This window comes from Jaculus jaculus, chromosome 1 (genome assembly GCF_020740685.1).
Source record: "Jaculus jaculus isolate mJacJac1 chromosome 1, mJacJac1.mat.Y.cur, whole genome shotgun sequence".
Classification (NCBI taxonomy): domain Eukaryota; kingdom Metazoa; phylum Chordata; class Mammalia; order Rodentia; family Dipodidae; genus Jaculus; species Jaculus jaculus.
In genome coordinates, this window is record NC_059102.1 from 179,294,961 (window position 1) to 179,317,879 (window position 22,919).

Genomic DNA, 22,919 nt, shown 5'->3' on the forward strand with positions numbered 1-22,919 from the left:
TATGAACTTGGGGAAGATTGTGATAGAAGCTTACATTGTCATGTATGTATTTTTATTTTTGGTTTTCGAGGTAGGTTCTCACTTTGTCCCAGGCTGACCTGGAATTCAGTATGTAGTCTCAGGGTGGCCTCAAACTCATGGCTATCCTTCTACCTCTGCCTCCTGAGTGCTGGGATTAAAGGCAGCGCTACCATGCCTGGCATGTATGCGTGTTCTTTTAAATGTAAGATCAGAAGGTTTGTTTATTTATTTTTAAAACATTTCTTAAATATTTATTTATTTATTTGAGAAAGAAGGAGAGAGACAGAGAATGTGCCAGGGCTTCTAGCCACTGTAAACAAACTCCACATGCTTGCATCCCTTTGTGCATCTGGCTAACGTGCATCCTGGGGAGTCAAACCTGGGTCCTTTGACTTTGCAGGCAAATGCCTTAACCACTAAGCCATCCCTCCAGCCCTATTTATTTATTTTTAAATTTTTATTTATTAGAGAGAGAAGGAGAGAGAGAGAATTAGGGCCTCTAGCCACTGCAAATGAACTCCAGACCCTTGTGCATTGGCTTATGTGATACTGGGGAACAGGACCTGGGTCTTAAGGTTTCCCAGGCAAGTGCCTTAACCACTAAGCCAGAGTTCCAGCTCTTATTTATTATTTATTTCAGAGAGAGATAGAGAGAGAGAGGGAGGGAGGGAGGGAGGGAAAGGGAGGGAGGGAGAGGGAGAGAGAGAATATGAATGAATGAATGAATGGGAATGATTGGGCACTCCAGGGCCTCCAGCCGCTGCAAACGAACACCAGATGCAGGTGCCATCTCATGCATCTGGCTCATGTGGGTCCTGGGGAATCGAATCTGGGTCATTTGGCTTTGCAGGCAAGTGCCTTAACCATTAAACCATCTGTCCAGCCCCCTTATTAATTTTTTTAAATTGTTTGTTTATTTATTTGAGAGACATAGAGAGAGAAACAGGGCCTCCAGTTGCTGCAAACAAACTCCAGATGCATGTGCTGCCTTGTGCATTTGGCTTATGTGGGTCCTGGGGAATTGAACCTAGGTCCTTTGGCTTCCCAGGCTAGTGCCTAAACCGCTAAACCATTTCCCTAGTCCCTAATTTTTAAAAAATATTTATTTACTTATTAGAGAAAGGGGGGGGGAGGGAGAGAAAGATGCAGATAGAGAATGGGTCTGCCAAGACCTTCTCCACTGCAAAAGAAATCCAGATGCATACACTACCTTGTGCATCTGGCTTACATGGGTACTGGGAAATTCAACCTGGTTCCTTATGCTTCGCAGTGCCTTAATTGCTAAGCCATCTCTCTAGTCCATTATTTTTTATTTTATGGTGTTGGGGATTTTGAGCCCAGATTTTTGGTTTTTTCAAGGTAGGGTCTCACTCTAGCTCAGGCTGACCTGGAATTCACTATGTAGTCTCATGGTAGCCTCAAACTCATGGTGATCTTCCTACTTCTGCTTTCCATGTGCTGGGATTAAAGGCATGTGCCACCACTCCGGGCTTTAAACCCAGGTCTTTTTATTTTTTACTTTTTATTTATTTATTAGAGACAGAGAGAGGGAGAGAGAAAGACACAGAGAGAATGGTTGTGCCAGGGCTTTTAGCCATTGCAAAAGAACTCCAGATGCATGTGCCACCATGTGCATCTGGCTTATGTGGGACCTGGAACATCGAACTTGGGTCCTTAAGCTTCACAAGCATGCATCTTAGCCACTAAGCTAACTCTAGCCCTGAACCTAGGTCTTTTTGCATGTGGCCTTCCACTGAGATACACCACTTCCCTGAGATCAGCAGGATTTACATGAAGGTTCTTTGATCATAAGCAATTTCCTAGTTAGCAAGATCTCAGTGCTTCTAATAAAGGATTAATGAAGAGGCACCAGACAGTCTTATGTGCAGAATCTAGATTAACTAAGGTAAGATTATGTATTCTTCTGAAAAAGCTTTTATTGGAGAAAGAAAATGTGTCAGAGAATTTACACATGGAAGTAACATTGTCCACTGGGGACATAGCAGCTAAATTTATTTTTCCTTTTTTCTTTATTATTTTATTTTATTTTATTTTATTTTTTTGGTTTTCCAAGGTAGGGTCTCACTCTAGCTCAGGCTGACCTGGAATTCAGTATGTAGTCTCAGGGTGGCCTTCAACTCATGGCAATCCTCTTCCCTCTGCCTCCTGAGTGCTGGGATTAAAGGCGTGTGCCACCATGCCCGGCTCCTAGAAGTTAAATTTATAAGTAGTATCCCAGTGGCTTCTAATGAATGTCAAGTAATAAATGGAGATTGTGTGACATGAGAAGAATGTTACTAATAGTTTGTTATATTTCTGTAGGAAATAACTGGCCGAGATTTAAATTGAATTGAGGAGGATTGGAAATTTGGTGGTGGTGGTGGTGGGTGGTGGTGGTGAGAGGCTATAGGAATTGAGCTTACTAGCTTCTCTGCTTTGTTATAGTTTTTTTGGTTTTTGGTTTTGTTTTTTCCCTGGCAGGGTTCCACTATAGCCCTGGCTGACCTGGAACTCACTCTGTAGTCCCAGGCTGGCCTCAAATTTATAGTGATCCTCCTACCTTTGTCTCTTAAGAGCTGCAATCTGGCTGTGATAGATCTTTACACAAGATTTGCTTGGTTTAAATCTTGTGTGTTTTGTTGTTGTTGTTATTTTTGAAAAAAAGGGCATCATTTTGTTTGTGCACTTAAAAAAGTTGTACACAGAAGCTTAGTTTGTAAAAGGGAAAAATGTTAGGGGAAAGGGAGGACCCCTCTGTTTCTGATCATTAAGAATGTCTTTAATCCCAGCACTTGGGAGACACAGGTAGGAGGATTGCCGTGAGTTTGAGGCCATCCTGAGACTACATATTAATCTTAGCTAGAGTATGTCTGTACCTTGAAAAACAAAAACAAAAAAAAAAAAAAAAGAAAAAAAAAAGAATGAGGAATAAAAATACAGTAAAATGTTAAAAAATTAAAGAACATTTTCCAGGTGTAATTTTTATAAAATATGAAACAAATTCACAATTTACAAATTTACACATTCACACGTCTAGGCCAGGCTGGCCTTGAACTCCTGATCCTCCTGTCCCTGTCTTTTCAGCAATTTCCTGCTGGTATGTACCACCACAACCAGCTATTATTATTTTAAAAATATTTTTATGAATTTGAGAACTCTAGACGCATGTGTGTCTTTGTAGTCTGGCTTTATGGGGATACTGAGGAATTGAATCTGGGCAGTAAGGCTTTACAAGCAAGTCCCTTTAATTACTAAGCATCTCTTCAGCCCCTATTATTATTTTCTTGAGATAGGGTCTTATGTATCCTAGGCTGACTTCCACCTCACTGCATAGCTAAGAATGATCTTGAACTCCTCTCCTGATCCTTCTGTCTTCCTTCTCAAGGGTAGGGTTTACGGGTCTAAACTACTACTACAAGATACATCTTGTGTTCTATTAAAGTAAAATTGGGCTCTCTCCTGACATTTCTCTTAGGAAATGTTCATGTGAGGGCTGGAAAGAGGGCTTGGCACTTAAGGCACTTACCTGTAAAGCCAAAGGACCAGGTTCAATTCCCCAGTACCCATGTAAAGCCAGATGCACACTGTGGCATGCCTTTGGAGTTGATTTGCAGCAGCGAGAGGCCCTAGCACATCTGTTCTCTCTCTATCTGCCTCCCCCCCCCAAATAAATAAGTAAATAAAATAGAACATGAATTTGTGTGTCATCCTTGCAGCCCTGCTAATCTCTGTATCATTCCAATTTTGGTAATATGTGCGGCTGAAGTGAGCATGCTTTTGTATTTTGATGTCATCATTTTTTCCTCCTGTTATGAAGGTTTTGTGTATGTAGTGTCAAGCATTGTAAAATCATGAATGTTAAGGCCATTTTGTGTCTGGAAGATTGCATTGTAAGCAGTCCTACCCTTTCTTTGGCTCTTTTTTTTTTTTTTCCCCCCAAGTTAGGGTCTCACTCTAGTCCACACTGCCTGGAATTAACTATATAGTCTCAGGGTGGCCTCGAACTCATGTTGATCCTCCTACCTCTGCTTCCCGAGTGCTGGGAGTAAAGGTGAGGGCCACCATGGCTGGCATTCTTTTATAAAATATTTTTATTTATTTATTTACTTGCAAACATACTGAGAGGGAGAATATGAGCACATCAGGACATCCAGCCATTGTATATGAACTCCAGATGTATGCACCATTTGGCTTTTACATTCTTTATGTCCCCTCTTCCACAATGGACCCTGAACCTTGAAAAGTATGGTAGAGATAGCTCAGTGCTGAACACTCCACTGTTATTTCTTCTCAGCACTATGATGACTTTTGACCACCATCTGAAAAGAAGCTTCTCTAGTCAAAAGTGACAGTAGCATTAACACACTGGTATAAAAATTAAAAAAAAGTGTTTCGAGGGCTGTTTGTTGGGCATGATATATGTATTTAGCCAAACAACAGTAGGCTTTTACTCCCCTAGGGCTCCTGCCCTCCTTAGCTATAGGCTTTTGGTTAGGTTTTTTTTTTTTTTCCCTCTTAATTTGAAGGAGGGAGGGAAGAAGGAAGGAAGGAAGGAAGGGAGATAATGGATATGTCAGGGCCTCTAGCCACTGCAAATGAACTGCAGATACATAATGGATATGTCAGGGCCTCTAGCCACTGCAAATGAACTGCAGATACATGTGCCCACTTGTGCATCTGGTTCACGTGGATTCTGGGGAGTTGAACCTGAGTCCTTAGTCTTCGCAAGCAAGCACCTTAACTGCTAAGCCAAGTTTCCTGCTCTTGACTAGGTTTTTAGTACTAGGCATGTATTCCCTTCCCAATTAGAGAGGTAGGATTTTGCTCTAGTCCAGGCTGACCTGGAATTTACTATGTAGTCTCAGGCTGGCCTTGAATTCATGGCAATCCTACCCCTCTGTCTCCCAAGTGCTCGGATTAAAGGTGTGTGTCATCACACCAGACTGAAATCTATTTTTTTTTTTTTTTGAGAGAGAAACACATACACACAGCGAGAGAGAGAGAGAGAGAGCGCGCGCGAGAGAGAGAGAGGGAGAGGAAGAGGGAGGGAGGGAGGGAGAATGGGCATACTAGGGCCTTTCATCTGCTGTGAACAAACTGCAGATGAATGCACCTTCTTGTGTGCATGTGTGACATCGCATGCTTGTGTCACAGTGTGTCTGGCTGTGTGGGACCTGGAGCTTTGAACAGGGGTTCTTGGACTTCGTAGGGAAGTGCCTTGTTTGCTAAGCCATCTCTCTAGCCCTCAAACCTAAATTAAAAGAAATATTTTTATTATATTTATTTGAGAGAGAGAAGAGAGAGAATGGTCATGCCAGGGTCTTTTGCTGCTATAAACAAACTCCAGATGCATGCAACCCTTGTGCATCTGGTTTTATGTGGGTACTGGAGAATTGAACTCAGTCTGGCAGGCTTTGCAAGCAAATGCTGCCTTTGACCGCTAGGCCATCTCTCCAGCCCCTGACTTTCTGTTTTCTTTCTTTCTTTTTTTTCTTTTTTTTTTTTGAGGTAGGTCTCACTCTAGTCTAGGCTGACCTGGAATTCACCATGTAGTCTCATGGTAGCCTCGAACTCACAGCGATCCTCTTACTTCTGCCTCTTGAGTGCTGGGATTAAAGGCATGCACCACCGCACCTGGCTCTCCCTGGCTGTTATTTAACTCATTCCCCCCCCTCCCGTGTGTGTGTGTGTGTGTGTGTGTGTGTGTGTGTGTGTGTAAGTTCATGAAACTGCTTCAAAAAGATGAAGTACTACAAAAATGTTAACTTCTTTACTATCTTAGAGCATTGGTCTTAGATGTCAGTTATTTCTTAGGCTTTCTACTTTCAAGGCAGTCTTACACAGACAGTCCTGGAGAATGGAGATGAACAAACATGAAACTAATCCAGGATGTGCTTCTTGACATGCATGTAGAAAGGCAAAATAGAGAAACATGAGAGCTTTCAATGTTGCATCCTTAGTTGAGATAAGATACAGGGTGTATACCTGCTTCTCTTCCAATTATGGTTTGTATGTTTGTAGATGAATAAGCATTAATTACTTTCTAATGTGTTTTCTTGTCTCTTCATTTCTTAGAATTGATAATCTGCTTCTCTAGCTAAGTGTGTGTACGTGTATGTCTATGGATGTGTGGAGGCCATATGACAATCTCAGATGTCATTCTCAGACATGTTATCTATCTTTTTTTTTGTTCATTTTTATTTATTGAGAGTGACAGAGAGAGAGGGAGAGAGGTAGATAGGTAGAGAGAGAGAGAATGGGCATGCCAGTGCTTCTAGCCACTGCAAACGAACTCCAGACGTGTGCGCCCCCTTGTGCATCTGGCTAACGTGGGTCCTGGGGAATCGAGCCTCGAACTGGGGTCCTTAGGTTTCACAGGCAAGTGCTTAACTGCTAAGCCATCTCTCCAGCCCTTTTTTTTTTTTTTTTTTTTCTTATGGTAGGGTCTCACTCTAGCCCAGGCTGACCTGGAATTCACTATGTAGTCTCAGGCTGGCCTTGAACCCATAGTGGGGGATTAAAGGCGTATACCACCAAGCCTGGTTTACCTGTCTGTTTTTTTTTTTTTTTTAAATTTTTATTAACATTTTCCATGATTATAAAATATATCCCATGGTAATTCCCACCCTCCCCACCCCCACACTTTCCCGTTTGAAATTCCATTCTCAATCATATTACCTCCCCATTACAATCATTGTAATTACATATATACAATATCAACCTATTAAGTATCCTCCTCCCTTCCTTTCTCCACCCTTTATGTCTCCTTTTCAACTTACTGGCCTCTGCTACTAAGTATTTTCATTCTCACACAGAAGCCCAGTCATCTGTAGCTAGGATCCCCATATGAGGGAGAACATGTGGCGCTTGGCTTTCTGGGCCTGGGTTACCTGACTTAGTATAATACTTTCCAGGTCCATCCATTTTTCTGCAAATTTCATAACTTCATTTTTCTTTACCGCTGAGTAGAACTCCATTGTATAAATGTACCACATCTTCATTATCCACCCATCTGTTGAGGGACATCTAGGCTGGTTCCATTTCCCAGCTATTATAAATTGAGCAGCAATAAACATGGTTGAGCATGTACTTCTAAGGAAATGAGATGAGTCCTTTGGATATATGCCTAGGAGTGCTATAGCTGGGTCATATGGTAGATCAATCTCTAGCTGCTTTAGGAACCTCCACACTGTTTTCCACAATGGCTGGACCAGATTGCATTCCCACCAGCAGTGCAGAAGGGTTCCTTTTTCTCCACATCCCCGCCAACATTTATGATCATTTGTTTTCATGATGGTGGCCAATCTGACAGGAGTGAGATGGAATCTCAATGTAGTTTTAATCTGCATTTCCCTGATGACTAGTGACGTAGAACATTTTTTTAGGTGCTTATATGCCATTCGTATTTCTTCCTTTGAGAACTCTCTATTTAGCTCCTTAGCCCATTTTTTGATTGGCCTGTTTGATTCCTTATTAGTTAACTTTTTGAGTTCTTTGTATATCCTAGATATTAATCCTTTATCAGATATATAGCTGGCGAAGATTTTTTCCCATTCTGTAGGTTGCCTCTTTGCTTTTTTCACTGTGTCCTTTGCGGTGCAAAATCTTTGTAATTTCATTAGGTCCCAGTGGTTAATCTGTGGTTTTATTGCCTGAGCAATTGGGGTTGTATTTAGAAAGTCTTTGCCAAGACCAATATGTTGGAGGGTTTCCCCTACTTTTTCCTCTAGCAGTTTCAAAGTTTCCGGTCTGATGTTAAGGTCTTTAATCCATTTGGACTTAATTCTTGTGCATGGCGAGAGAGAAGAATCTATTTTCATCCTTCTGCAGATATTTATCCAGTTTTCAAAACACCATTTGCTGAAGAGGCTGTCTCTTCTCCAATGAGTATTTTTGGCATTTTTATCGAATATCAGGTGGCTATAGCTACTTGGGCTCACATCTGGGTCCTCTATTCTGTTCCACTGATCTACATGTCTGTTTTTGTGCCAGTACCATGCTGTTTTTGTTACTATGGCTCTGTAGTATAGGTTAAAATCAGGTATGGTGATACCACCAGCCTCTTTTTTGTTGCTCAGTATTATTTTAGATATTCGAGGTTTTTTATGATTCCAAATGAATTTTTGGATTGTTTTTTCTATTTCCATGAAGAAAGCCTTTGGAATTTTGATAGGGATTGCATTAAATGTGTAGATTGCTTTAGGTAAGATTGCCATTTTCACGATATTGATTCTTCCAAGCCAGGAACAAGGGATGTTTCTCCACTTTCTAGTGTCTTCTGCAATTTCTCGCTTGAGTGTCTTAAAGTTCTCATTGTATAGATTCTTTACTTCCTTAGTTAGGTTTATTCCAAGGTATTTTATTTTTTTTGATGCAATTGTGAATGGGAGTGATTCTCTGATTTCATCCTCTGTGTGTTTGTTGTTAGCATATATGAAGGCTACTGATTTCTGTGTATTTATTTTGTATCCTGCTACATTGCTGTAGGTTTTGATTAGCTCTAACAGCTTGCTAGTAGAGTCTTTAGGGTCCTTTATGTATAGAATCATGTCATCTGCAAATAGTGATAACTTGATTTCTTCCTTTCCAATTTGTATCCCTTTTATGTGTGTCTCTTGCCTTATTGCTATGGCTAAGACTTCCAAAACTATATTAAATAGAAGTGGAGACAGTGGACACCCTTGTCTTGTTCCTGATTTTAGTGGAAAAGCTTCCAGTTTTTCCCCATTTAGTAATATGTTGGCTGTAGGCTTGTCATAAATAGCCTTTATTATATTGAGATATGTTCCTTCTATTCCCAGTCTCTGTAGGACTTTTATCATGAAGGGATGTTGGATTTTGTCAAATGCTTTCTCTGCATCTAATGAGATGATCATGTGATTTTTGTCCTTCAACCCATTTATGTAATGTATTACATTTATAAATTTGCGTATGTTGAACCATCCCTGCATCTCTGGGATAAAGCCTACTTGGTCAGGGTGAATGATCTTTTTGATATACTCTTGTATTCTGTTTGCCAATATTTTGTTGAGAATTTTTGCATCTATGTTCATGAGGGAGATTGGTCTGTAATTTTCTTTTTTGTTCTATCTTTGCCTGGTTTTGGTATCAGGGTGATGCTGGCCTCATAGAAGGAGTTTGGTAGGATTCCTTCTTTTTCTATTTCCTGGAAAAGCTTAAGAAGCAATGGTGTTAGCTCTTCCTTAAAAGTTTGGTAAAATTCAGCAGTGAATCCATCCGGGCCTGGGCTTTTTTTAGTTGGGAGATTATTGATAACTGCTCGGATCTCCATGTTTGTTATAGGTCTATTTAAGTGATTAATCTCATTTTGATTTAATTTAGGTAGGTCATATAGATCAAGGAAATCATCCATTTCTTTCAGATTTTCATACTTTGTGGAGTATATGCTTTTATAGTATGTCCCTATAATTTTTTGAATTTCTCTGGAATCTGTTGTGATGTTACCTTGTTCATCTCTGATTTTATTAATTTGTGTCTCTTCTCTCTTTCTTTTGGTCAGATTTGCTAAGGGTTTATCAATCTTGTTTATCCTTTCAAAGAACCAACTCTTTGTTTCATTAATTCTTTGGATTGTTCTTTTTGTTTCTATTTCATTAATTTCTGCCCTAATCTTTATTATTTCTTCCCGTCTACTACTTTTTGGTTTGCCTTGTTCTTCTTTTTCCAAGGCTTTAAGGCGAAGCATTAGGTCGTTTACTTGCGACCTTTCTAATTTCTTAATATAGGCACTTAAGGCTATAAATTTACCTCTTAGAACTGCCTTCATTGTGTCCCAGAGATTTTGGTATGTTGTGTTCTCATTATCATTTGACTCTATAAATTTTTTGATTTCCTTTTTGATTTCTTCATTGACCCACTCATCATTTAGTAGTGTATTGTTTAGCTTCCATGATTTTGTGTATGCTCTATAGCCTTTCTTGCTACTGATTTGTAGTTTAATTCCATTGTGGTCAGATAGAATGCAAGGAATTATTTCAATTTTCCTGAATTTGTTAAGATTTGCTTTGTGTCCTAATATATGGTCTATTTTAGAGAATGTTCCATGTGCTGCTGAAAAGAATGTATATTCTGCAGCCTTTGGATGAAATGTCCTGTATATATCTGTTAGGTCCATATCTTCTATGACCTCATTTAGTCCAGATGCCTCTCTGTTTATTCTTTCCCTGGATGACCTGTCAATTGATGAGAGTGGGGTGTTAAAGTCACCCACCACCACCGTGTTTGGTGTTATCTGTGACCTTAGTTCTAATAGTGTTTGTTTGACGAATTTGGGAGCCCCCATGTTAGGTGCATATATGTTTAGGATTGTAATGTCCTCCTGTTGGAGTGTGCCCTTAATCAATATAAAGTGACCTTCCTTATCTTTTTTGACTAACTTCGGACTAAAGTCCACCCTGTCTGATATTAGGATAGCAACCCCTGCTTGTTTTCTAGGCCCATTTGCTTGAAACACCGTCTTCCAACCTTTCACCCTAAGATAATGTCTATCCTTTGTAGAAAGGTGAGTTTCTTGAAGACAACAAATTGTAGGATCCTGCTTTTTAACCCAGTCTGCAAATCTATGTCTTTTCGTTGGGGCATTGAGACCGTTGATATTAAGAGATATTATTGAAAGGTGTGTATTTATGTTTGCCATTTGTGTGTGTGTGTGTGTGTTACTTGTTCTACCTGTGCTCTCTTCTGTTAACTGGTATTTGAGTATGGCTGGTTTTTTCTAGGTTCCTTATATGTGTGCTTTTCCTTTTGTTCAGCATGGAGGATTCTATCAAGTATTTTCTGTAGAGCTGGTTTTGTCTTCAGATATTCCTTTAACCTGCTTTTGTCATGGAATGTCTTTATTTCTCCATCTATTTGGATGGATAACTTTGCAGGATAAAGTAACCTTGGTTGACAGTTGTTATCTTTCAGAACTTGGAATATATCACTCCAGGCCCTTCTGGCTTTAAAAGTTTGTGTTGAATAATCTGCTGTAATCCTGATGGGCTTGCTTTTGTAGGTAACTTGATTTTTCTCTCTAACTGCTTTCAATATTTTTTCTTTGGTTTGTGTGTTTGGAAGTTTGAGTATAATGTGGCGAGGAGAGTTTCTTTCTGGGTTTTGTCTGGCTGGGGTTCTAAAGGCTTCCTGTATCTGTATTGGCACCTCTTTCCCAATTTGGGGAAAATTTTCCTCTATGATTTTGTTGAAGATGCCTACTATGCCTCTGGAGTGGAATTCTTCTCCTTCTACTATGCCCTGAATTCTTATATTGGATCTTTTCATAGTGTCCCGAATATCTTGAAATTCCCACTCATACTTTTCTATAAGTTTGTCTTTCTCTTTGTTGGACTGCATTAGGTCTGCCACGTGGTCTTCTAGCTTAGATATTCTGTCCTCTCCCTCATCCATCCTACTGGTGAGATTTTCTACAGAGTTTTTTATTTCATTAACTGTGTTCTTCATTGCTAGTAATTCTGACTGGTTTTTCTTTATTATTTCTATTTCTCTATTTATGTCTTGTATTGCCTTCTTTATTTCATTAAATTGGTGTCCTGCCTCTTCTTTGATTCCTTTGATTTCCTCTTTGATTTCCTCTTTGATTTCTTCTTTGATTGTTTTCATGTGTTCTTTGACCTCTTTGAACATATTTATAATTATTCTTTTGAACTCTTTCTCAGGCATTTCCTCTAACTCTTTCTCACTGGAGGACATTTCTGATGCATTAATACTTTTAGGTGGATTTATATCGTCTTGCTTTTTAGTGTTTCTTGTGTTATAATGTATATATTTTTGCATCTTGGATTAAGTTAATGCTTGGATTTTCTAGCTAGCTGTGTATTCTTAGCTGTATCAATTGATTTGGTGTAATATATTTTCAGGGTAGGACCTTAAGGTATTAGGTGTGGCTCTTAAGACTCTCAGAGTATCTACAAAGATGTTCTTAGGGGTTGAGTTTCCCTGCTATAGGAGTATTCAAGCAGGCTGAGTGGAATAATATACTGGTAGATTCTAAAATTTAGCTAAACACTGTACCCATTCCATCAAAAACAGCCCCGAGTATGTATGCAAGAGTAGTTATTATAATGACCAGATCCTCTATCAACAAAGAGGTTTAGATTTCTGGTCTGTTGAGGTATCCAAGTCAGCTTGTGACCAGGTGAGACCCTTCCCTGGTGCAATCCCAGTTACCTTGGGTGATTGTGGTCTCAGTCAAGTTGCTGCCTGGGTCGTCGGGCTGCTGTTCTGATTTCTGGAGCTGGGCACTTGCTTTTCCTACGGGGCAAACTGAGCCGCTGCCGCCGCCTCTGCAGCTGTTGTAGGTGCCACCCCCGGAGCCCCCACCGCTGCTGAAGCTGCCGTTGCCGTGTCCACCGCTGCTGCTCACCCCGAAGCCGCTGCTGCGGGATCTGTCACCGCTGCCGCTCCTGGGTCCACTGCTGCTGGGGCCACTGGTACCGGTGCTGGAGCCGCTGAAGTTGCTGCCAAATTCTGCTCCTGCTTGGGTCCCGCCGTCAGCCCAAGTTGGCGTGGCCGGGTCCCGGGCCGCTGCTGTGTTCGCTGGAGCTGGGTTCAGGCAGCAGGGGAGGGGAGGGAGCCGCGGCTGTTCTGGTTGTATCGTTTCTCCACGTGTGCTTTTACCGCGCGGTCTGCTCCTCCCTCCGTTGCTCGCTGCCGCTCTCCCCTCACGTTTCCCGAGTTGCGGAGAGCGCGGTGTGAGGGGAAAATCCCGCACCTGGCTTGTCCTGCGGCTCGAGCCGAGAGTCCGGCGGTTTTCTGCCGCTCCGCGGTTGCGGCGGGTAGCTGAGCCGCCCCGGAGCCGCTGTTCCCGCCTGTGCAGGCTCTGGATGCTCTATAACTCTTCCACTTCTCCGCTGCCGCCTCAACTTCCTATACACCTCACTTTTTAGTAAAAGTGTGTATTTTGCTGAGTTTTTTTTGGTCTTTCCCCCCCAGGCTGTTTTGGCGTGGTACCTACGCCGCCATCTTAACCGGAAGTCTACCTGTCTGTTTTGAAACAAGGTCTCTCATTGGCCTGGAACTCACCAATTAGGCTAAATTGGCTGGCCATCAAGCTCCAGGAATCCTGTCTTTGCCTTCCCAGCATTGCTGTTACAGATGGGGGTTAAGATGCCTGGAGTTCTTATGTGGATATTGGGGATTGACCTTAGGTCTTCATGCTTGTGAGCAAGCATTTTATCAACTTGAGCTATCTTGTCAGCCCTGTTTTTTTTCAAGACAGAGTCTTGGGCTGGAGAGATGAATTAGCAGTTAAGGCATTTGCCCGTGAAGCCCAAGGACCCAGGTTTGCTTCACCAGGACCCATGTAAGCCAGATGCACAAGGTGGTGCATGCATCTGGAGTTTGCTTACAGTGGCTGAAGACACTGGTGTGCTCATTTGCACATACTGTTTGTCTCTGTCTCTTTCTCTCAAATAAATAAAACAAATAAAACAAAAATCAAGACAGAGTCTCATATATTCCAGCCTGGCCTTGCATTTCTGATACTCCTGCTTTTACTTCTTGAGTGGTGGTATTACAGACTTGTTATCAGAACCAATTAATACAGTGCTGGGGATAGTCCAGGGCTTCGTGCATGCTAGGCATGTATTCTGCTAACTGAGCTGTATTCCTAGCCTGCCTTGGAGCTATTCTTTGAATGTAACTTAAACCTTTTTAGACTTTTTCTTTTTCTTGTTTTTTTGAGGTAGGGTTTCACTCTAGTCCAGGCTGACCTGGAATTCACTTTGTAGTCTCAGGTTGGCCTTGAATTCACAGTGATTCTCCTATCTCTGCCTCCCAAGTGCTAGGATTAAAGGAGTACACCATCATGCCTGGCTCTTTTCAGACTTTTCTTTAGCTGGAAAACTCATTAGATGTTGAGATCAAAAGGTCAATATGAGTGCTTTTATCCCTGTGGAGTTTATTCCAATGGGGAGTATGGTTGGCTAGGTATCTGGTAAAGGTGGAGCATTTCTGATGAAACAAGAAATTTAAAGGAAACAAAGAGGGATGAAGGAGTGAGGCAGGCATAGGGTGTTCATGTCATGGCATACATAATCCCCCTGAAAAGTTATGGTAATGACATCATGGTTCCTTAAATTAAAATTCCTTTGGTGCTGTGAATGGTGGTGCATGCCTTTAATCCCAGCATGTGGGAGGCAGATGTAGTAAGATTGTAGTGAGTTCAAGGCCAGCCTGATACTACATCATGAATTCCAGGTCAGCCTGGGCTAGAGTGAGACCCTACCTCAAAAAACCAAAAGTAAATAAATAAATAGGGCTAGAGCACTGGCTTAGTGGCTCAGGAGCTTGCCTGTGAAGCCTAACGACCCAGGCTCGATTCCCTAGTTCCCCCGTAAGCCAGATGTCCAAGTTGGTTTGTTTGCAGTAACTAGAGCCCTTGGCACATCTGTTCTCTCTATCTTCCTTTTTCTCTGTCTCTCAAATAAATAAAATAAAGTAACTTAAAAATAAATAAGTAAGCCAGGCATGATGGTGCACACCTTTAATACCAGCCCTCAAGAGGTAGAGGTAGGAGGATCACTGAGTTCAAGGCCACCCTGAAACTGCATAGTGAATTCCAGGTTAGCCTGGGCTAGAGCGAGACCCTACCTTGAAAAAAACAAAACAAAAACAAACAAGCAAACAAAAAGAGTAAATAAAATTCCTTTGCTGCCACCATAGTGGAACACTGTTTTCTTTTTCTGAGATGGGTCCCACTGTGTTGCTTTTGCAAATGGTGGGACTGCAGGAAGGTGTTACCCTATTTGTCTACAATGGAAGTCTTCATTTCAGATTGGTAAATGTCATATTTGCCTGGTAGGGTATGATAGTATTGAATTCAGTGTTGTAAAAGGTAACTATGACTTTTAAATATCCTATAAGCTTGAGTAATGAGTTTAATTTTTTTTTTGCTTATAATGACTTGAATTTAATTAGTTCTAATGTGTTTTTCCATATTCTTTGGAATTTGAGATTGGGCTGCATTTGTAGCAGAGAATAAGCTGGCATATGTAGTCTCAGGAGAATTGTGATATTGAGAGAGGAAAATGTAGGCTATTGCTGAGCGCATATAAAATAATAGCTAATAGGGCTGGAGAGATGGCTTAGCGCTTGCCTGTGAAGCCTTAGGACCCAGGTTCATTCCCAGGTCCCATGTAAGCCAGATGCACATGGTGGCACATGCATCTGGAGCTTGTTTCCAGTGACTAGAGGCCCTGGTGTACTCTTTTTTTCTGTCTCTCCTTCTCTTTGTCTCTAATAAATAAATAAAATAAAGCTTAAAAAAATAACAGCTAATATCTCCTTTGGTGATTTTTCTTACAAAAGCTAAAAGTAAGCCAGACATGGTGGTGCATGCCTTTAATCCCAACACTTGGGAGGCAGAGGTAAGAGGATCACTGTGAGTTCAAGGCCACTCTGAGAATTCAAGTTCTACTTGACTAGAGTGAGACCTTACCTCGAAAACCAAAACAACAACAACAAAAGAGATGAAAGTATTTTGTAAATATTTTTTATTTTTCAAAAATATAAGTTGCTTACCTGCAAAGCCAAAGGACACTGGTTCGAATCCCCAGGACCCATGTAAGCCATATGTACAAGGTGGTGCATGCATCTGGAGTTCATTTGTAGTGGCTGGAGGCTCTGGTGTGCCCATTTTCTCTCTCTTTCTTCCTCTTTCTCTATTTCAAATAAATAAATAAAAATATTTCATTTGCCAGGTTTGGTGGTGCACACCTTTAATCCCAGCACTCAGGAGGCAGAGGTTGGAGGATCACTGTGAGTTTGAGGCCACCCTGAGACTACATAGTGAATTCTGGGTCAGTCTGAACTAGAATGAAACTATACATTTAATTTTATTTATTTGCAAGCAGGGACAGAGTAGGAGGGAGGGAATGAACATGTGTGTTAGGGCCTCTAGCTGCTACAGATGAACTCCAGATGCATGTGCTACTTTGTGAATCTGGCTTTATGAGGATGCTGGGGATTAAAACTTGAGTGTGAGGCTTTGCAGTCAAGTATCTTAACCACTGAGCCATCTATCCAGCCCCTTCCCCTCCATAAATTTCTCTTTGATTTTGGTTTTCAAGGTAGGGTCTCACTCTAGCCCAGGCTGGCCTGGAATTCACTATGTAGTCTCAGGATGGCCTCAAACTCACGGTGATCCTCCTACTTCTGCCTCCCGAGTGCTGGGATTAAAGGTGTGCACCACCATGTCTGGCTCTTTTTTTCTGTTTTGTTTTTTTGAGGTAGGGTTTCCCTGTAGCCTAGGCTAATGTGGAATTGACTATGTAGTCTCAGGGTGACGTTGAACTCAAAGTGATCCATATACCTCTGCCTCCTTAGAGCTGGGGTTAAAGGCATGTGCCACCATGCCTGGTTCCCAAATATTTTTTTTTTTCATTTATTGACTTAGAGATAAATAGAATGAATCAATATGGTCATGTCAGGGCCTCTTGCTGCTCCATATTAACTCCAAGCACATGTGCCATTTTATTCATCTAGTTAATTTTAATTTTAAATATTACAAAAATTAGATTATTTATTTTTGTGTTTTATTTTATTTTTTTCTTTTTTCTTTTTCTTTTTTATTTTTGAGGTAGGGTCTCACTCTGGCTCAGGCTGACCTGGAATTTACTATGTAGTCTCAGAGTGGCCTTGAACTCACGGCAATCCTCCTATCTACCTCTGCCTCCCGAGTGCTGGGATTAAAGGCGTGCGCCACCACACCTGGCTTTTTTTCTTTTTTTTTAATTTAATTTTTTTATTAACAAGTTCCATGATTGTAGACAACATCCCATGGTAATGCCCTCCCTTCCCCCACTTTCCCCTTTGAAACCCCATTCTCCATCATATCCCCTCCCCCTCTCTTTTATTTTGATGTCATGATCTTGTCCTGCTATTATGATGGTCTTGTATAGGTAGTGTCAGGTACTTTGTGGTCACAGATATCCGGGCTCTTTTGTGTCTGGGGGGAGCATGTTGTAAGGAGTTCTACCCTTCCTTTGGCTGTTAAATTCGTTCTGCCACCTCTTCCACAATAGACCCTGAGCCTTGGGAGGTATGATAGAGATATTGCAGTACTGAGCACTGTGGTCACTTCTTTCCAGCACCATGATACCTTCTGAGTCACCCCAAGGTCACTGCTATCTGAAAAGAGGTTCTCTACCAAAAGTGAGAGTAGCATTAATATAAGGGTATGAACATTAAGAGAAGTGCTTACTGGGCAGTTTGATAAGCATAGTATATGCATTTAGCCAGGCAACAGCAGACTTTACACCCCTAGGGTTCATGAGTACCCTTGTTTTATGTTTTCAGTATCAGGGATGTATTCCCTCCCATGGAATGGGCCTCTAGTCCAATTAGAGGGCAGTTGGTTTCCACCATGACAGACATGCCACTATTGCACCTGTTGGCTCATTTGTCCTGGCTGGCCAAATATAAGGCTTGAAGTGTCCACTGTTGAGTATTTTCACTGGTGATTTCTCTCTTTTCTATTGAACTGCATGTAGAATGGCTTCTTCTAGTTTTCTGTCAGCTGTCTACATGGAGGAGGTTATTAGCTCAGTTCCAGGAGGACTTCTCAGTGACCTTGCAGTCCCAAGTATGTGCAGTCTTCAACAATAGGGTCTTACCATCTATTCCTGGTGGGAAATCGAAGGCCTTGGCAATGGCTTATAATGTTTGGGGTCATTAGGGACCTCCCTGGCAAGCAACTCACTGGCAGGTATCCCATCCATGGCACTGAAAATTTTCTAGCAACAATCTATGGCTCCTGAGTATTACATAGTCCAAAATATTAGGTTTCCATATGATTTATTTATATCCTCTTAGGTTTTGATTAGCCCTCCCTCCACCTTTCCTTTACTCAATCTCTTCCCCTGACCTCACTTAGGCCTTTTCACCTCCCATTAATCTGTTCTTCTATTTACTTATATACAATACCATCCTATTAAGTACCCCTCCCTTTCTCTTCCCTTTATATCTCTTTTCTAGCTTACGGCCTTTGCTGCTGAGTTTTCTTCCTACTCACGCAGAAGTCCAGTCATCTGTAGCTAGGATCCACATATGAGAGAGAACATGCAATGTTTGGCTTTCTGGGCCTGGGTTGCCTCTCTTAGTATAATCCTTTTCAGATCTATCCATTTTCCTGCACATTTCATAACTCCATTTTTCTTTACTGCTTAGTAGAACCCCATTGTATCAATGTGCCGCCATATCTTCATTATCCACTGATCGGTTGAGGGACATCTAGGCTGTTTCCATTTCCCAGCTATTGTGAATTGAGTGGCAACAAACATGGTGGAGCAAGTATCTCTATGGTAATGAGATGAGTCCTTAGGATATATGCCTAGGAGTGCTATAGCTGGGTCATATGGTAGATCTGTTTTTAGCTGTCTCAGGAAACTCCACACTTATTTCCACAATGGCTGGACCAGACTGCATTCCCACCAACAGTGTAGAAGGGTTCCTCTTTTTCTACATCCTTGCCAGTATTTATGGTCATTTGTTTTCATGATGGTAACCAATCTGACAGGAGTGAGATGGAATCTCAATGTAATTTTAATCTGCATTTCCCTGATGACTAGCGATGTAGAACATTTTTTTAGATGCTTATACGCCATCTGTATTTCTTCTTTTGAAAACTCTATTTAGTTCCATAGCCCTCCCCCCCCTTTTTTTTGTTTTTCAAGGTAGGGTCTCACTCTGGCTCAGGGTGACCTGGAATTCACTATGTAGTCTCAGGGTGGCCTCAAACTCTCACCGATCCTCCTCCTCTACCTCCTGAGTGCTGGGATTAAAGCCATGTGCCACCACACCCGGCATATCCCGTTTTTTAATTGGCTTGTTTGATTTCTTATTATTTAATCTTTGAGTTCTTTGTATATCTTAGATGTTAATCCTCTATCAGGTATATAGCTGGTAAAGATTTTTTCCCATTATCTAAAAAAATTCTATATTTATTTATTTGACATGGATGGGTGCACTAGGGCGTCTAACCACTGCAGACGAACTCCAGATTTGTGTGCCCCCTTGTGCATCTGTCTAACATAGGTCCTGGGGAATCGAACCTGGATCCTTTGGCTTTGTAGGCAAATGCCTTAACTGCTAAGGCATACCTCCAGCCCTATTTATTTATTTATTTTTAAATTTTATTTATTTATTAGAGAGAGAGAGAGAGGGAGGGAGGGAGGGAGAGAATGGGTGCGCCAGGGTCTCCAGGCACTGCAGACCAACTCCAGAAGCATGAGCCACCTTGTACATCTGGCTTACGTGGGTCCTAGGGAATTGAACTGAGGTTAGTTGGTTTTTCAGGTTAATTCCTTAACTGTTAAGCCATCTCTCCAGCCCAAAATTTTTATTTATTTATTTATTTATTTATTTATTTATTTATTTATTTATTTATTTTTGTGGTAGGGCATTGCTCTAGCCCAAGCTGACCTGGAATTCACTATGTAATCTCAGGGTAGCCTCCAACTCATGGTGATCCTCCTACCTCTTCCTCCCAGGTGCTGTGATTAAAGGCATGTGCCACTATGCCTGACTATATTTATTTATTTGAGAGAGAGAGAGAGAGACAGAGAAACAGAGGCAGACAGAGAGAAAATGAGTACAGCATCCAGGGCTTCCTTCCTTTGCAAGCAAACTCCAGATGCCTGTACCACTTTGTGTATTTGGCTTTAGGTGGGTACTGGGGAATTGAACTTGGGCCACCAGGCTTTACCAGTAAACACATATACCTGCTGAGCCATTATCCCAGCCCTCAAATTGTGTTTCTGTGTGTAAAATGAACTGAGGAAATTGTATCAGTTTGTGATGTCATAATTTGTTATTTTTCTTTTCTCCAGGGTAGAATGTGTGTTCTCACCAGGCATGGTAGTGCATGTATATTGATTTGGGGAGAGAATTGGAATATTTCAGTATACTGAACCAGAGAAAATAAGGTAGAAAAATATCCTTTTCTACTGCCACGTGCAGTAGTATATAACTGTAGTCTCAGTACTTGGGATATGGAGGACAGAGGGTCAGTAATTCAAGGTCATTTTTGGCTACATAGTGAGTTTGAGGCTAGCATGACCTACACAAGACCCTGTAAATCTTTCCAAAAAAATTGTTTATTTTTAGTCAGGGTTTCTTGTGTAGCCCATACTAAATTTGAACTTGTTATCATTCTGCCTCAGTCTCAGGAGTGTTAGACATATAGACATGCACTACCATGCTTAGCTAAACTCTTTTTTTTCTCCATGTGTGTGTGCATGTGAGTATGCATGTTTGTATGTTTGCATGTGGAGCCCAGAGGACAACCTTGGGTGTCATTTCTCATATGCTGGTCACTTTTTTTTTTCAAGGTAGGGTCTTGCTCCAGTCAAGGATGACCTGAAATTCACTGTGTAGTCTCAGGTTGGCCTTGAACTCATGGTGATCCTCCTACCTGTCTTTCCTTAGTGCAGGAATTAAAGGTGTGTACCACCATGCCCGGCTTCTACCTCTTTTTTTTGTTTTTTATTTTTCCCAAGTGGGTTCTCACTCTAGCCCAGGCTGACTTGGAATTTACTATATAGTCTCAGGGTGGCTTTGAACTCACAGAGATCCTCCTCTCTGTCTCCCCAGTGCTGGGATTAAAGGCATATGCCACCATGCCCAGCCTACCTCTTTTTTTATTTAAAAAATTTTATTTATTTATTTATTTGCAGGTGGGGGGAGAAAGAATATTGGTATCCCAGGGCCTCTAGCAAATAAACTACAGATACATGCTCCACTTTGTGCATCTGGCTTTACATGCATACTGAGGAATTGAACCTGGGTCCTTAGGCTCTGTAGGCAAGCACCTTAACCACTGAGGCATCTCTCTAGCCCTTTCTACCTCTTTTTGGGACTGGGTCTCTTGTTGGACTGAAGGTCACTGATGAGGCCAGATTAGCTGGACTAGGAAATTCCAAGAATCCACCCTACTCCACCACTCCAGCACAGGGTTTAAAGGAGCATGCTGCCATGCCCAGAAGTTTGCATGGTACAGAGAAATGAACTCAGGTACTCATGCTTGCAAGGACAAGCACTTTGATTGTGCTATTCAAGCCCCCATTCCCTCAGAGTATTAACTGGTAATATAGTGTCACTGATTCTGAGTGTCTTGGCTGGGTTCAAATCCCAGTACAATACTTACTAGTTCTGAAACTCAGGCATTTTACTTAACTCTTATTTCTCTCTTCATCTGTTAAAATCTCATATGGAAGGCCAGGTGTGATGGCACATGCCTTTAATGCCAGCATTTTTGTGGTAGAGGTAAGGAGGATCGCCATGAGTTCGAGACCACCTTGAGACTACAGAGGGAATTCCAAGTCATATGGCTGTGAATTAGTTGATGGATAGTGTTTTGTTGTTGTTTTGGTTTGGTTTTGGTATTGATTTTTTGAGGTAGGATCTCACTGTAGCCAAGACTGACTTGGAATTCCCTCTGTAGTCTGAGGGTGGTCTTGAACTCATGACAGTCCTTCTATCTCTGCCTTCTGAGTACTGTAATTAAAGGTGAGCGCCACTACGCCTGGCTATGAATAGTGTTCAGAATAGCTTGATATGTGCTATCTGTTCTCATTCATATTATTATAAGGAATTAAAGATGATTGTATGTGGTTCTTAGATTGAAAGATAGTTGTGTGTCAGAGGATTGCACAGCAGCATATCTGGTTCTTTCCCCAATGTCTGTCAAATTTAAGTGAAGGGATTCATCTTTACTGGGAAAGGGGAGGCTAGAAAGCAAAACTATCTGAAATAGATAACAAATTTTTATGAGAAAACAGACCAGAGCTCATTTAGGAAAAGTAGAACATTTCTTTGCAAAACAAGTAGGCATGCCTGTACTTTCTGTCTGTCTCTCAAACAAATAAAAATAATATAAAATATTTTTATTTATTTATTTGAAAGAGAAGAGATATAGAGAAACTATAGGCATGCCAGGGCCTTTTGCCACTGCAAAGGAACTTCAGATGCATGTGATACTTTGTGTATCCAGCTTTATGTGTTACTGGGGAATTCATCCTGGGCCTGCAGACTTTGCAACTAAGCGCCTTCAACTGCTGAGCCATATCCCTAGCCCACCAAATTTTTTAAGTATTTTTTTTAATAAGGGGTTGGGGGCTGGAGGGATGGCTTAGCAGTTAAGGTGTTTTTTGCCTGCAAAGCCAAAGGACTCAGGTTTGATTCCCCAGGACCCACCTTAGCCAGATGCACAAAGGGGCGCATGTATCTGGAGTTTGTTTATAGTAGCTCTCCCTCTCGAATAAATAAATAAAAATATATTTAAAATAGGTCATTGGTAAACCTAAATTATATTGGGGAGTATTTCTTTGAAGGAGTGGTACTTGGGCAGAGAGTAGGGCAAAAGGGAAGGCCTGAGAAATAGCACACAAAACGCCTAAGGTCAAAAAGAACTTGACACATTTGAGAAACTGAAAGAATATTAGTATGGCTGGAATGTAGTGAGCAGTGGAGATGCAGGAGAGGGGCAGAGGAGAGGGCCAGATTTAGGAAGGAGGACTGTGTCAATGCTATTTATGTGCTGGCGATGGAACCCAAGGTCTCATGCTCTATCATTGACCCATATCCTCACATTATTAATCTAGTTTTTGGGTTTGTTTGTGTGTTTGAGACAGGGTTTCATTCTGTAGCCCAGGCTGGCCTTGAACTCTTGGGCAATCCTCTTGCTTCAGTTCCAAAGTTCTGGGATTGTAGACCTGTGCCATCATGTCTTGCTCAGCTTTTGGATATTTGGCAGGGTTTTTTGTTTGCTTGGTGGTTCCCCTCCCCTCCCCGCTTACCCTCTTTTCCTCCTCTCTCCCACAGTGTCTCACTATAGCCCAGGATGACCTGGAACTCACAGCGATCTTTCTACCTCTGTC

At 41.4% G+C, this 22,919-nt stretch overlaps 1 protein-coding gene across 7 annotated transcripts in view; it reads left to right on the top strand.

Annotated features, from left to right (window-relative positions):
• The window catches only part of Ambra1 (autophagy and beclin 1 regulator 1), a 281,415-nt gene that overhangs the window by 1,729 nt on the left and 256,767 nt on the right, over positions 1-22,919 (top strand). The gene's annotated exons all lie outside the window — the stretch shown is intronic.